The sequence below is a fragment of the Pongo pygmaeus genome, chromosome 9 (assembly GCF_028885625.2).
Source record: "Pongo pygmaeus isolate AG05252 chromosome 9, NHGRI_mPonPyg2-v2.0_pri, whole genome shotgun sequence".
NCBI classification, from domain to species: Eukaryota; Metazoa; Chordata; class Mammalia; order Primates; family Hominidae; genus Pongo; species Pongo pygmaeus.
The window spans coordinates 44,505,776-44,521,555 of record NC_072382.2 but is presented as its reverse complement, the minus strand read 5'-3'; positions in this window follow the sequence as shown (position 1 = coordinate 44,521,555).

Here is a 15,780-nt window from a genome sequence, read left to right as displayed (position 1 = left end):
AGTTCTTGTATATACCATACCCAGTTTCTGTCATCATTTACACATTGTCTTAGTATGGTATATTTGTCATGATTAAAGAACTGATATCAATAAATTATTAACTATAATCCATTTGATTCATATTTCTTTAGTTTTTGACTAATGTCCTTTTTTTCCTTTTTTTCAATCTCAAGATTTCATCCAATTTTCCTGATTACATTTTGTCCTCATGTCTCCTTAGGCTCGTCTTGGCTGTGACAATTTTTCAAAATTTCCTTGTTTTTGATGACCTTGATAGTTTTGGGTACTGGCCAGGTACATTTTAGAATTCCCCTTTTTGGGCTGGGCAGTTCATTTTCTCTTGCCCTTGTACGTCACGGTTTATGATTCTCAGCCCTTCAGACTCTGGGACTTACTCCAGAATCCCCCACCGCCAGCCCTGTTTCTCTGTCCTTCATGGTTCTCCAACTTGTAGACAGCATACAGTGGAACTTCTGAGCATCCATAATTGCCTAAGCCAATTCCCATAATAAATTTACTTTAATCTATCTATGTCTCTGGTTGATTATGTTTCTCTGGAGAACCCTGACTAATATGCTACCACGTAGCAAAGCAATTGACTTTTGTATGTTGATCTTGAATCCTGTGACCTTGATATATTCCATTATTATTTCCAAGAGGATTTTTATAGTTTTTTTGGTGATTTTCTACCTCGATAATCATGTTATCTGCAAACAAGACAGTTTTGTTTCCAATATGTATATATTTTATTGCATTGTTAGTTTTATTTAACTAGGTAGGACTTTAAGTCCTAAATTAAATAAGTGTGAGTGATAAGAAAAAGCATCCTTTCCTTGTTTCTGATCTTAAGGAGAAAGTGTCCACTTCCTTACCATGAAGTATAATATTAATTATAGGCTTTTATAGATGTTCTTTATCCAGTTGAGAAAGTTCCTCTCTTGGCTTGCTGATAGTTTTTATTTTGAATATATGTTGAATTTCACATGACACTTTTCCAATGGGCTAAGGGCTTTGCAAAGTCATTTCCCTTAGAACCTAAGTTTTTGCATTATAAAAGACTCTGGGCATATTTCATTAAAGTCATTCTTCCCCTGTCCTTCCAGAACTCATAAAGGATCTTTCTTTAGGTCTTCACTATAAGAACTGGGTGCAGATATAGGAGGTAAAGGACTGTGCTCCCCAGGAGATTATTACATTAATGCCAGTTCACACTCAGCTTCCAGAAGTTCATCATTTAAGTGTTCCTATTAGTTTATGGTTGTGGTAGCTTCTGCTCCATGTAAGTAGATTTTGGTTTTCTCCTTGCAGATGAAACTGCCTCTCCATATATAGGGTGGCTGTTTGCCCCATAACCTCATGAGTGTGTCTCCCTCTCTGAGGTCATAATTTTTATTGTCTGCACCATTCATTTTATTTTGTACTTACACAGATGCTTTCTTCTATATTGATTGCGTTCATTGTTAATTACTATTTAAAGTTTAATACATTTATATCCTGGGTTCCCCCCGTCAAGTATGTTTTTTGAAAATACAGTCATCCCTTGGTATCTGGGGAGATTGGTTCTAGGATGTCTCCACATTCCCACTCCCTACTCAGGTAGGATGCTCAAAATCCACGTATGCTCAAGTCCTTTACATGAAATTGTGTAATATTTGCATGTAACATACATCCTCTTATATACCTCAAATCATCTTTAGATGACTTATAATAATATTACATAATACATTGTAAATGCTGTGTAAATAGTTGTTATATTGAATTGCTTTTTTATTTGTATTGCATTGTATTTTTATTTTTTACTCTATTTATTTATTTTAAATAATTTTGAGCCATGGTTGTGACACACATGGATACAGAGAATGGCTGTGGTTACACGGTCTTCTATATTTTTCTATTACAGAGAGTAGAAAAACCAAGTAATTGGAATTTACTTAAAGATACTTGATGGTGGGGGTTGGGGAGATTAGATTTAAATGTTATCCAATCTGTTCTCAATTTATTTACTTTTTGAAGCTCAAATCGAGGTAAAACATTTGTTTTACAGTGAAAATCATTATATTATTTCACAGTAAGTAGGTATTAATGAGATTTTTCTCTTGACATAGAACAAATCCAAAGCAGCATATCAGAGATCTTCACCTCTTTTATATCATCTAGATTAATTAGAAAACAATTTCCTAAAGTAAAAAATGCCAAAAGAAAGTAACATTGCTAGTCACATTCTATAGTCCTTTCTTTTATGGAGAGATATTATGTTCCTAACACATTATTTCATTTAAAAAACCCATCAATATTTATGCTTTATTTATTAATGCCTTGTTTATGCTTTATTGTGTTTCTTTTAAGTTACTTATTACAGCGTTGCTAATGTAACCTGTATTCTATCCATATTTATTTGGATACTGAAAGCAAACACATTTACTTGTTTAGTGTAAGTGGGGATTTCTTGATTTACAGAACAGGATTTTATGTTAATCTCTAGTAGTGATTTTTTTTTTTTCATCAGAAGCTGTGTCTCTTTCTAGAAAAGCTTTAGTGCCATAAGAAAATCATCAAAATCCCCAAAGGCTCTAATATGAAAAATGAAATTAGAAGAGTTTGTACAAGTAGGTGGTGATTAAATGTTCAAGCCTATCTGACATCTAATGTTTCCATGGAAGAAAGAACAAGAAGACTCATTACATTTACAGCTACTGTTATTTTGGAATGAAGAAATCTGTAAATATCAAGATAAACACAAACAGAACAAAGTAGCAGAATGTCCTTGCTCATAATCCACGGAGATACATCTAGCTCAAAACATGGCAATATATCTTTAAAATCCTCACAGTCAGTAGGGACTGATAGAATTAGATGTGTCAGTGTAAGGAGAGGGAGAAGAGACTCAGAGCCTGTGATTACCCCCTAGAGAAAAACTCCCAAAAATAATGACAAATATGTGTTGAAAAAGCAAATGCTTACTGCCTCTTCATAAACATGTATTGTCATTAACTTATCTGGACTTATGTTTCTAATTATTTGTTGCCTCAGAATAGCTGTAAACAGCATCTTGAGAAAACAACACTGAGGAATATGGCCTGCCAATTTTAGTGGCTAACCCTGAAACAACAGTGGGGTGGAGTAAAAGTACACCTGTGGATTATTATACGATTATTGAGTCAGAGGGTAAAAAGGGTTGATGTTAAATTCTCTTACCACTCTAGAACGTGGGTCTCATGACACATTCTTGATTTGTCAGTCTTCCTCGACTGCTCATCAATATCAAAGGAAAGACTCAAAAATTTTGTGTATATGCACTGTCCAAAAAGGACATAGAATGTGCAAAACAGTGTAGAAATTATTTTCCCGAAAGAGAATTACCTCTTAACAAAAAGAGACAAACATTCTTCCTATGAAAACCTAGATCACTCCTCTGAATAATGTGCATTGTTTCACGATTTGCCATAGAAATATGCTTATCAAAACAACATGATTAGCAACAATTCACTCTAGGAAACACAAGCCTTAAATATATAAAGGGTTCCAGATTACATCATAATAACTACAATGTACGTAAATGAAATGCATACATCAAAGAAGGAGAGAGAAAGAGGACAGAGAAGGGGTGGAGGGGGCGATATTAGGAAAGTTTCTGATTGAATAGTGGAAGCAAAAGATGGTAAAGCTTTCTTGTCCTAAGAGTCCCAGGAATCTTAAAATAAACATTCAACACCAGATTATGAAGCTTTGACACTTAACTCATGATGTTTCCTGTTATTTGGGTAACAAAAATGTTACCGTCATCTTAAATACTGCTTGCCAATTGAGATTAAGAGTTGTATGAGTATTAATATCTTTGTTTGATATGTGTTACCCTTACAGAATGCAAGCAAGGGCACATGGCCGAAGGATAGACACATAAAGCCTGATGGAGCTATGTTCATTGGTGAAAACTCATATTGACAGCATCAGTAGTGTGTGTGTGTGTTGAGGGTCTGCATCATCCTTTTATTTCACAGATTCACAGATATCCAGATTCACAGATATCCAGCAAGTGAAGATGTCATGAGCTAGAATGTGACCCTAAATCCTTGAGCTCCGTGGCTTTTAAACTATATGATTAGGCAAGGTCCACACTCTTCCCTGGTGGAAGCAGAGCCAGATTAAATAGCCATATTTACTGGCAGAACATTTGTTACCAGTGGCTTGCCCTGGCTTCTTGTATTCTCCCAGAATAGAAGTCAAGAGAGATGACCAGACACAGCAAAGAGAAAGTGAAAGTTTATGGAGCTTGTGCACACGGGAGCCAGCACCACGGAAGGACTGGCTGCTCCCTGAGGGTAGTACGTGGGCCTTTCTGTATGGGAGCATTTCACCAGGGCATGTTTAAGAGGGGTTTCTCTAGTGCTTGCACAATGGCTTCCCATGCTTTCTCTCTTTTTTTTTTTTTCTTTTTTTTTTTTTGAGACGGAGTCTTGCTCTGCTGCCCAGGCTGGAGTGCAGTGGCCCGATCTTGGCTCACTGCAAGCTCCGCCTCCTGGGTTCACGCCATTCTTCTGCCTCAGCCTCCCAAGTAGCTGGGACTACAAGCGCCCACCACCACGCCCAGCTAATTTTTTTGTGTGTTTTTTAGTAGAGACGAGGTTTCACCGTGTTAGCCAGGATGTTCTCGATCTTCTGACCTCGTGATCCGCCCACCTCGGCCTCCCAAAGTGCTGGGATTACAGGCGTGAGCCACTGCGCCCGGCCCTCATGCTTTTTCCTACAGTGCACGTAACATTAGCAGTTTAAATTTCCACACCTGGGTGTGATTTTCAGCATTAAAATGATGAAGAGGCCCGTATAAGGCGAAGTTTACTTCTAATTGCACATGCAGGGTCCCAGGGAAGTCTCCAGCCCCTCTAAGACAGGAACTAGTGGTTCATAGCTTCTTGGGTCTTTTGTTGCTGACTGGCTAGAAGTTAGGTAAGCTGCAGCTTGAGTAAGGGGCTTTTGTTCTTTTTCTCTATACCACATTAAAACAGGAGTCCAGCCTACCCGCCAGTCTCACATTGACTTCAGTTTACATTATAAGCTCACATTTGTAGTTGATTTTAGCACTGGTTTTTCCTTTGGAATGAGAGCAGGGAGGCTGAGGTTCAAGCCTTATAAGTTGATCAAGATTGCAACTGCTAAGCACTATCTATTCCCGCAGAGCTCAGCAGAATGTAACTTCTGTTTCTGGGAGGCCAGATTTCAGGGAATCAGTCTCAATAAATTAAACTTACCTCTCCTGTGAATTTGTTAAAGGAGGTAAATTTCTTTATGATACTTTTGAGGCACATAACATAGATTTAAGATTTTATTAACACAAAACAATATTTAACAACACCGATATGATGATTTCTAGATGAAACCAGAAAGACTCCTTCCATAGGTTAGCAAATTATCACCTTGCATATTAGTTACCTTCCTTGCTATTTTTGAAGATGACTCTCCATTTTTATTTCTTTGTCTTTGGGGACAGACCCTCCTTATAATTAGTGTTCCAACCACATACAGGGTCAAAATCATATTTATTATTCCCTCCCCTTCTTGACTGTAATTGACTTTTTTTCACTTTCCTTTATTCTCCCCATAACTCTCAATACCATAAATAATATATACAGATTTTTCAAATATGCCTACTGGGAAAGTTGGGGGCCTTATTTCCTTTCTCTTATTGGGACCATCTTCTTTCTTCTTTCTCAGGTGTTTTCTCTACTACAGCTTTTAGATAACTTCTTGCTTCCTTACAGCTTGGTTCCTTCTGTAAATTCTTCACATGTCCTAAAACAACATAATTCATCCACAGATATGCAGGGCTATGTCTGCAGAAAAATTTGGTAGACATGAACTTCGGGACAGAGCTAGATTGGAAACTCTGAAATCTGTTTGCTATGTTACCTTGCACAAATCCATTCACTCTTTTATACCATAATTTCCTAGCATACAAAATGGAGATCATACTATGTATTCCTTGGGATTTACCTGAGAATTATATGAGATTAATACTATATGGACTTTTCCTACTGCACTGCCTGGCCGATAGTAGATACTAAGAAAATACTAATTCCTTCCTCATGTTTATATTTCAGAATTACCATAATGATTGTCTTCACATTTTCTGCAGAGTACACATTAAAAATATAAAGAATTGGCTGGACACCATAGCTCAGGCCTGTAATCCCAGCACTTTGAGAGGTCAAGGCAGGAGAACTGCTTGAACCCAGTAGTTGGAGACCAGCCTCGGCAACATCGTGAGACGCTGCCATACAAAAAAAATTTAAAAATTAAAATTAAACTCCTTTTGAGAATCATGTAGATTCACAAACACTTTTAAGAAATAACACAGAAAAATCCCATGCATCCTTTACTTGATTTCTCCCTATGGTAACACTTTGCAAAACAAGCCTACACTATTTCCAACATGTCCAATACTTAGGCTGGACCAAAGTATAAAATTTCAGTGTTTTTAATAGTTGTTTCTGAAAAATTACTTACATAATTTATTGTATGTTATCAATTACTACATGAGTTGCTTTAAAGATAATTTTATTTAAATGTTTTTCTCTCTTTCTGTCATAAACTCAATTCATCCTTTGAAGAATGGCATCTGCATTTCTGTAAATTCCATAAAATTTAACAATTATCAAAGCTATCAGAAATATCCCCAAAAGACATAGTTTTGCTTTTCTTATGCATTTATTATTTAAATGCAAAGTATATATTTTCAAAAGTAAAAAAAATTATCATGCTTTGACAAGGTTGTTTTCAATTTAACCTGTTAATAGTGAGCTAAAGTTAAATTTAAATACCCAACACTAGAAATGATCAAAATTTATATAGTAAATCATATTCACAGATTTTTATTTTTATTTTCACACATGGAAGCTCTGAGAGAAAAAAATCATAGATTTTTAATTTCCATAATATTCTTTCTATTGTAGAAAATAGTACAAGTACTATCACACTTTCTGACATTCATCTTTAAATTTGTGATACTAGAAAATTGGGATCCTGGTCCAGAGAAAGGTGACTGTGATGGAAAATAAGATAAAATAATTTATTCAACCTTGTCAAACTTTGAGCAGTTTTTCTCTTAGATAATTAAATATCAGCCAGAATAACTGAAACTAAATTGTGTATTAATTTAAACCCAGATTATAAACCTAAAGTGTCTCAAAAAAAAAGTTCTTCTTCTTTCAATATCATCTCCTTTCAAAATTATATCCGCTCTTCTTTGTTTAAACCTGCTTTGTATCATGGCCAATAATTTGCTTATAATAGTGCTCAACACAGGGCAGTGGCTGGGCCCTGATAATATTTGTTTCCACTACATACTTCTCAATGTCCTCTGTGTGCTAACTTCATAATAAATACCAAATTTGAATGACTTTTTAAGGACAGAATATATTGCTAAGTTATCTTTAGAAAGTATTTTGATAGAGAATGATGTTCTTTATGGATCTCAAACTTCCCCCCTACTGGACAAAATGGCATAAGCCTAACTCAACCCATGATGACTCCATAACAACACTGAAAACAATAAAAGTGCACTCTTGACCTTCCACACCAACTCCTCTTATATAAGTATTATTCCTTTCCACCCCAGTGCAAATTTATTTTCTTGAATTTATTCTAACTTTTTGGAGGTATATTTCAAATATATATATACTCATGCTATGTCACTCCTTTCCTTTCCCACTTTTTCATCCCAGACTCCAATGTCATCACTTCTCACTCTCAACACATATCTAGCTCATATAATAGAATACAGGTCCTAAGGGGAAAATAAAAATCTAATAAATTGCCCAACTGAAAACTTGGTGTCATATGCAGACAATGAAAACATTCATCAAATAGTTTTTAAATCTTTATGCTAAAATTAATACATGAAGAAACCCACCTTTGTCTCACATACTAAAACAAATTTACTGAAATATACATGCTATTCTTCCTAATAAATCATATTTTTTTAGATTTACTCTTAAATACAAATAGACCTGGGATAGTTCTTATTGCTAACCCCAGCTTTTAAGTAATATTTTAAAAGAAAGAAATATGACTTATCATCTATTGTTATTATTATTTACTATAATAATTATTATCATTATAAAGAATTGACATTTTTAATCTATTAAATTGCAGATGGTCCTCAACATGTGATGGATTGATTTACAATTTTTAACTTTACAATGATGCAAACTTAATATGCATCCAGTACAGTATTCAATAAATTACATGAGATATCCAAGACTTTATTATAAAACAGACTTTGTGTCAGAGGTCTATGCCCCATTGTAGGTTACTGTAAGTGTTCTGAACACATTTTGAGGTAGGCTAAGTTAAGCTATGATGATCAGTAGGTTGGGTGTATTAAATGCATTTTTGACTTAAAAATTTTCATTTTCTGATGGGTTTATTGGACAGCAACCCCACTGTAAGTCAAGGAGCATCTGTATAAAAGTTACTATGAATCATTTTTAAGCTCAAAAACTTTTGTCATATAATGTATTTGACATCTTATGAAAATCTGATTAAGTAGGTTATGCTTCTCTTTCATGTAATTTCTTTTAGTTCAATTTAATATTGAAGAACTTTGTCCCTTCACTTTCTTTTTAAAAGAGAAAGAGATTAAACCTAGAAAGACAAGACACTTAGCCACTTTTATATACTTCAACGCAAAAAGTACCTTTGCTGCTTAATAGCTGATGAAAGTTGTTCTCTGAAGCAAAATAATCTCCATGATGGCTAACAAAATGAACTTAATAATGATCAGATAAGAGAAATGAATATTTCTCTCATATTAAAGTATATACTTAGAATTAAAATTACTCTAAACTGATAAAAATTTAATAAGGAAATGTCATTTTTAAAGTATCATTTCTCTTGTATCTTACATTTCTTCACTAGAGCATAGAAATATACGCAAAATTACAAAAAAAGTTGTCCTTGAAATCCCTTTCTATATCAAAGTTCTTAGGTATCAAGATCCATTTTATCTCATAAGCCTAACAAGGAGATACCAATCCAAGTAAAAGGAAATAAGTTGAATATACATTATTTAAACAATATTCATTTACCAAATACATTATCTGCTTGCAAACTCTGTTCGTATTATTAAAAAGATAAATATTTTTAAATGACTGAAATTTTTCAGTCATCACCAGACTATTCTTTAGTTTTGAATTGTCAATTTCAATAAGAACATATATATCAAACCAGAATTTCTTTCTTTTCTCTTCATTTCTACCTTGCCCACAGAATTCACATTTAAAAATATAGAAGTAATTCAGGTAGTTCTAAAAAATCCTTTGGGATCACTTTCAAGAACTACCTATTAAATCCTGTGAGGAAATAGGAACATGTAAAAAATATGATTTTGAAAATTTTCTATTTATAAAAAAAGCAAAAAGGGAGAGTTTGCTAAGGTCATGCTGAAAATATGCAGCAGTATAGAGAAGGTTCTTTTCTCACTAAACTTTTTATGATTTTACCACTAGGCTACTTTTCTCTTGTGTGCCTGATAACATTCCAAAGAGAAAATTGCCTGTCTATCCCAAACACGGCAAAATTATCTATAATTAGGCAAACCTAATCCCCCACCCCAATAACATATAATGAAGAAATTTTTAAAATAAACATTTATTTCTGAAAATACTAATTTTTAGAAACAATACAAAGTAAAAATATTTTTTATTTTGAAGATATTTATAATTTCCGGTCTTGAATTTACATATATATATATATATATATATATATATATATTTTTTTTTTTTGTTTGTTTTTTTTTTTTGAGACAGAGTCTCTCTCTTTGGCCCAGGCTGGAGTGCAGTCAGTGACGTAATCTCGGCTCACTGCAACCTCTGCCTTTCGGGTTCAAGAGATTCTCCAGCCTCAGCCTCTCGAGTAGCTGGGATTACAGGCACATGCCATCATGCCCAGCTAATTTTGTATTTTTTAATAGAGACGGGGTTTTGCCATGTTGGCCAGGTTGGTCTTGAACTCCTGACCTCAGGTGATCTGCCCACCTCAGCCTGCCAGAGTGTGCTGATTATAGGTGTGAGCTACTGCACCCGACCAAATTAATACTGTTATTTACTTGAGACCTTTTGATCTTGCATGAGCCATAATCCACATTGGAATAAATCCAGAGCTGGTAAATGGGAAAAGAAGAGTGCAAAACCTTGAATGGATAATACAGATACAGTGGTTGTTATTTTTTAAACATCATTTCTAATTGTGAAACAGGTAAAGTAGTGGTTGAGAAAGAGTAAGAACTTCCAATTAGTTGGACTTTATTTTAAATCCCAGCTACTACATTGACTTACATTTATGATCTTGGGAAAGTTATTCAATTTCTCTGTGCTTCGATTTCTTTGTCATCAAAAGAAGATGTAATAAAACATACCAAACAGTTGGTTGTAAAGATTGAGAGACACATATACAAACAGAAAGTGGCCAGACCATATATTAGAGTAAACTGACTTACAAGCTCTGTAGCAATCATCCCTAGGAGCCAAGCCACAACTTCTGTAGCAATCAGCCCAGGATGAACAGGACTTAGTTCAGGATCACCAATCTCTTTCTCTTTTTTTCTCTTTTTTTTTTCAGTTGTCCTTATTTCCAACTCAGGACCAATGATAGAAAGACAAATATTCCCCTAAACTAGTCACATAAGACCCTCCACTTGTAGTTAGCATGCCTCCAGACTCCCCATTCCAAAAACTTGCAAACAATATGCCTGAAGCCTTCTCCCTTTTTATTTTTTCACTGTAAATCTTTCCCATGCCTCTGCCTGCCTTTAAGTCTCTGCCAAATGTTGGTGATAGTGGCTTTCTACATAGCAAACTAAATAAATATCCTTTGTTTGTTCTCATTTGGGTGGTTTTCATTTATTTCCACAGCTCCAGTCAGAGAATAAATGTAAAGATTCAAGTCTCACATTTGGTACATAATAGTGCTCAATAAATGAACAGAAACACCCATCAAATGGTTGAGTCTACATTGTCCTTAATCTTGCTGAAGGTGATGTTTCAAACACGGTTAATATTATGTATTGTGTTTGGAAGAGTTTAACACACAGATATAATTGATCTCTTCCAGCTTGCATATACAGTGACTGTAATTAGTAAAAGAAATGCTTACAGTGACTGCAACTGTAACTAGTAAAAAGTGCATTACTTTGAAGAATAGTGAGTCCCCTGCCATACGAACCAAAAATGTGGTGGCAAATGACCTCTCCAAGACACATTCAGATTCATTAGTCTTTACCTGAGGCCAAGTCATCTGTATTCTTTAAATGCTCATGAGGTCAGTTTGATGTACCTACTTTAGTTCAGCCTCCTAATGTGTAATCTGAATGTGTAGGGGATGGGATCCAAGATTAGGAACATTAAAAATCTTTCCAGGTAATGTCAAAGATACTAATCTATAAAGCATATTGAAGAACACCTAAATTACATAATTTTTCCTTTTTTAAAAAATTAGAAATACAAAAAAGTCTCAACATTATGAGAAAACTAAAAAATAAGACAAATTTTAGTTATATCATGTATTTACCGAATTATCTATTATTAAGATTAACACCAAAATATAGGTTCTCTATGCCAACCTTATATCCTCTTGACCAAAGAGGAGATTTGAATTCCAGCTTTTAGGGAAGACAAGCCTTTTATTTGAGCTGAGGTTGCAACTGTTTTCATTCAGACATACAGTAAGAATTATGGAGAGCCCACTAAAAGCCAGGCACTATTTTCTTCAACTTCTTGACATCCTGGTCATTGCTCTATAAATTCTGCATCTTACTTTTAGAATCTCCTAAACTCTTCTCTTTCCCTGACACTCAGCCTAGGAGGAAGTAGAGTACTTCAAAAACTTTTGACTCAAAAACTCAATTTCCTATGACAAGAAAAATATGAATGAGTGAGACAACCTAAATATGGGCAGGAGCCTTGGCTCTTTAAGGACATCTCTGAGCCTGACATGTGACTTGGGCCCTGCGTGAGTTACCACACAGCAGACAGTGGCATGGAGACTGCTGGTGCTTTCAGCCGTGACTCAGTAGAGCATCCACCTTTCTTTAATGTAACTGTGAAAATTATTTCCAGATATTTTACTGTTAAAATTGTGAAGAAAATTCAGAAGCACGCCAGACTTACAGAGATGCTAAATGAGGTATAGGGCATTGCCAATTGCTGGATACAGCTCCTGAGAGGAAAAATTAAAAAAAAAAATCTGAGGATGTGGGTAATGTAACATAACATATGCCCCTCTAAATATACCAAGCAACTTCTCATTGAGCCATCTGTACTTTAACTTGCTTAGTAGGAAACTAGCTTTCCTAAAAGGATTTACTCCATTAATGAGTGGCCTCAAGGTGCTTGCAATTCATACTGCTGCTATGTTTTTTAGGAACCCAATTGTTGTTTGTTCAGTCAACAAGATCAAAATCACTCGGTTTGAAGTAGGTTGCCTTGATAGGATCAGAGACAGGATCTATGCTTCCCCAACTCTCTTCATATTATAAGGAAGAAGCTCTTGTAAATTACATATAACCTTGGTGCACTAGCCAACTCCAAATGACCCAAACAAGCACCTTGGATCTCCGTGTTGAAAAAGAGTGAGAGGCTCAGTCGTGATTCAGTGGAAAAGAGCTCCATGCAAGATTAGAGATGTCATTTGTGGGCCTGGGGTCATCCTTGTCATATTTCATTATAATTATCTATTTACCTGCCTAACACTCCACAAGCATAAGCTTGTGTAACAGAGATAATTTCTTCATGTCAGTATCATCATTTACAAATAAGACTGCCCCCCAGTAGTTAGTTTATACTTGGGGAAGAACTGTTCTTACTACTTGATGGACAGCATCATATAGTAACAACTACAAGTGGTAATGAGAGTGTATTTCTGTTCCTTCAGAAGGTGAGGTCTATTGTGATAACTAAAACTCCACTCCCAGCCACTGCCATGTTCAACTCCATCCAACATTCTGCTTCTGAATGAAAACCAAGAGCTATTTCAGTTTCCCCTTCAACCTCCTATTTTTCTGAATGACCAGTTATAAATTCCTACTAAGAATGGATATACTGTCCAGGCATGGTGGCTCATGCCTGTAATCCCAGCACTTTGGGAGGCTGAGGCAGGCTTATCACCTGAGGTCAGGAGTTCGAAACCTGCCTGGCCAATGTGGTGAAACCCTGTCTCTACTAAAAATACAAAATTAGCCGGGCGTTGTAGCGCATGCCTGTAATCCAAGCTACTAGGGAGGCTGAGGCAGGAGAATCGCTTGAACCCAGGAGGCAGAGGTTGCAGTGAGCTGAGATTCCGCCATTGCACTCCAGCCTGGGCTACAAGAGCGAAACTCCATCTCAAAAAAAAAAAAAACAAAGAAAGAAAGAAACAATGGATGTACTATATTTACATTCTTTTAGCTTATGTTGAAGTACTATAGAAAATAACTTTGGTTACTTTATTTTAAAAAATATTTTCTTCTCCAAGACTTAAATGTTTTAAATAATTTTGCAATTTAATCAGTAGTTTAAATATATACATGGGTATATGTACTTGTGTATTTTATATCTACATATGTATACATTTGTGTATATGAATTAGAACACCATGGTAAACAGCTATTTGTAGTTTATTTATCATAAAATATTAGTAAAAATATATAGTTTTTCTTCATATAAACTATTTCTTGGTGTTTCTCCTTCTTCCAATATCTACATACATTTTAAGCTTTTCTTTCCCAGTTTGCCTTTGCCACTATTAAGTTAAAAAAGAAACAAAAGTAAAACATAGGTCAGTTATTTTTGGCTTCTTAAGAACTTTAAGAGATGGGATTAAAATGACTAAAATAGAGTTATTTTCATATTTGGAATTTTGTTAAAGTAATTTTATTCACTATGGGGGTCAGTAAAGTCTTGGTATTGCTTAATGAGATTGAACTAATCAGCTCTTAGCAAGGAAAGTCTTTCATCCCTGGCACACCTCACTTGCCTCCAAATTTCTTCTTCCCTACAAGCATTTACTCTTTCATCAAATATTTATTGAGTGCCTATTTTATATACAGAGTTCTTTGGTATATGTAAATAATTCTGTACCGTAGTATATGAGCTTAAGAGATGTCCAATTCATTTGAGGGAAGCGGGCATCCACAGAAAAAGAGAGAAAATTTGAAAAATAAAATACTGTAAAATTAGAGCTGCCATCTAACAACTGGCTTGATCCATAAACTTCGGGGTCTTCCTTTATACTGTCCTCTCCTTTACTTACCTCTATTCACTCAATTGGTAAGTTTTGTCAACTCAACCACTCATCCATTTCTCTTCATGAAAGTGTCCAACACCACGTCCTTCTGTTCTTTGAACTAAAAGTTTTGAGGATGCTCTCTCTTTATTTATTTATTTTTTCTCTTTTTTAAATTATATTTTAAGGTTTAGGGTACATGTGCATTATGTGCAGGTTTGTTATATAGGTATACATATGCCATGTTGGTTTGCTGCACCCATCAACTTGTCATTTACATTAGGCATTTCTTCTAATGCTATCCATCCCCCAGCCGGCAACACCCTGACAGTTTCCAGTGTGTGATGTTCCCCGCCCTGTGTCCAAGTGTTCTCATTGTTCAATTCCCACCTATGAGTGAGAACATGCAGTATTTGGTTTTCTGTCCTGGCAATAGTTTGCTGAGAATGATAGTTTCTAGCTTCATCCATGTCATTGCAAAGGACATGAACTCTTCCTTTTTTATGGCTGCATAGTATTCCATGGTGTATATGTGCCACATTTTCTTAATCCAGTCTATCATTGATGGACATTTGGGTTGGGTCCAAGTCTTTGCTATTGTGAATAGTGCCACAATAAACATACGTGTACATGTGTCTTTATAGTAGCATGATTTATAATCCTTTGGGTATATACCCAGTAATGGGATTGCTGGGTCAAATGATATTTCTAGTTCTAGATCCTTGAGGAAACGGCATACTGTCTTCCACAATGGTTGAACTAATTTACACTCCCACCAACAATGTAAAAGCATTCCTATTTCTCCACATCCTCTCCAGCATCTGTTGTTTCCTGACTTTTTAATGATTGCCATTCTAACTGGTGTGAGATCTTATCTCATTGTGGTTTTGATTTGCATTTCTCTGATGATCAGTGATGATGAGCATTTTTTCTTATGTCTGTTGGCTGCATAAATGTCTAATTTTGAGAAGTGTCTGTTCATATCCTTTGCCAACTTTTTGATGGGTTTGTTTTTTTCTTGTAAATTTGTTTAAGTTCTTTGTAGATTCTGGATATTAGCTCTTCGTCAGATGGGTAGATTGCAAACATTTTCTCCCATTCTGTAGGTTGCCTGCTCACTCTGATGATAGTTTCTTTTGCCATGCAGAGGCTCTTTAGTTTAATTAGATCCCATTTGTCTACTTTGGCTTTTGTTATCATTGCTTTTAGTGTTTCAGTCATGAAGTCCTTGCCCATGCCTATGTCCTGAAAGGTATTGCCTAGGTTTTCTTCTAGGGTTTTTATGGTTTTAGGTCTAACATTTAAGTCTTTAATCCATCTTGAATTAATTTTTGTATAAGGTGTAAGCATTCCAAGTGTAACAAACAATGAGCAAAAACAATGAAAGTAGGAATCCAGAGTAAGATATCATTAATTTTAAATAACTACAACTAATTTCTGGAAGTTATAAAAGCAACAACACAAAATACTGGCTTTGTGGATGTTGCCAATATTTATGAAGAAGTAGTCTATTATCCTACAATCATA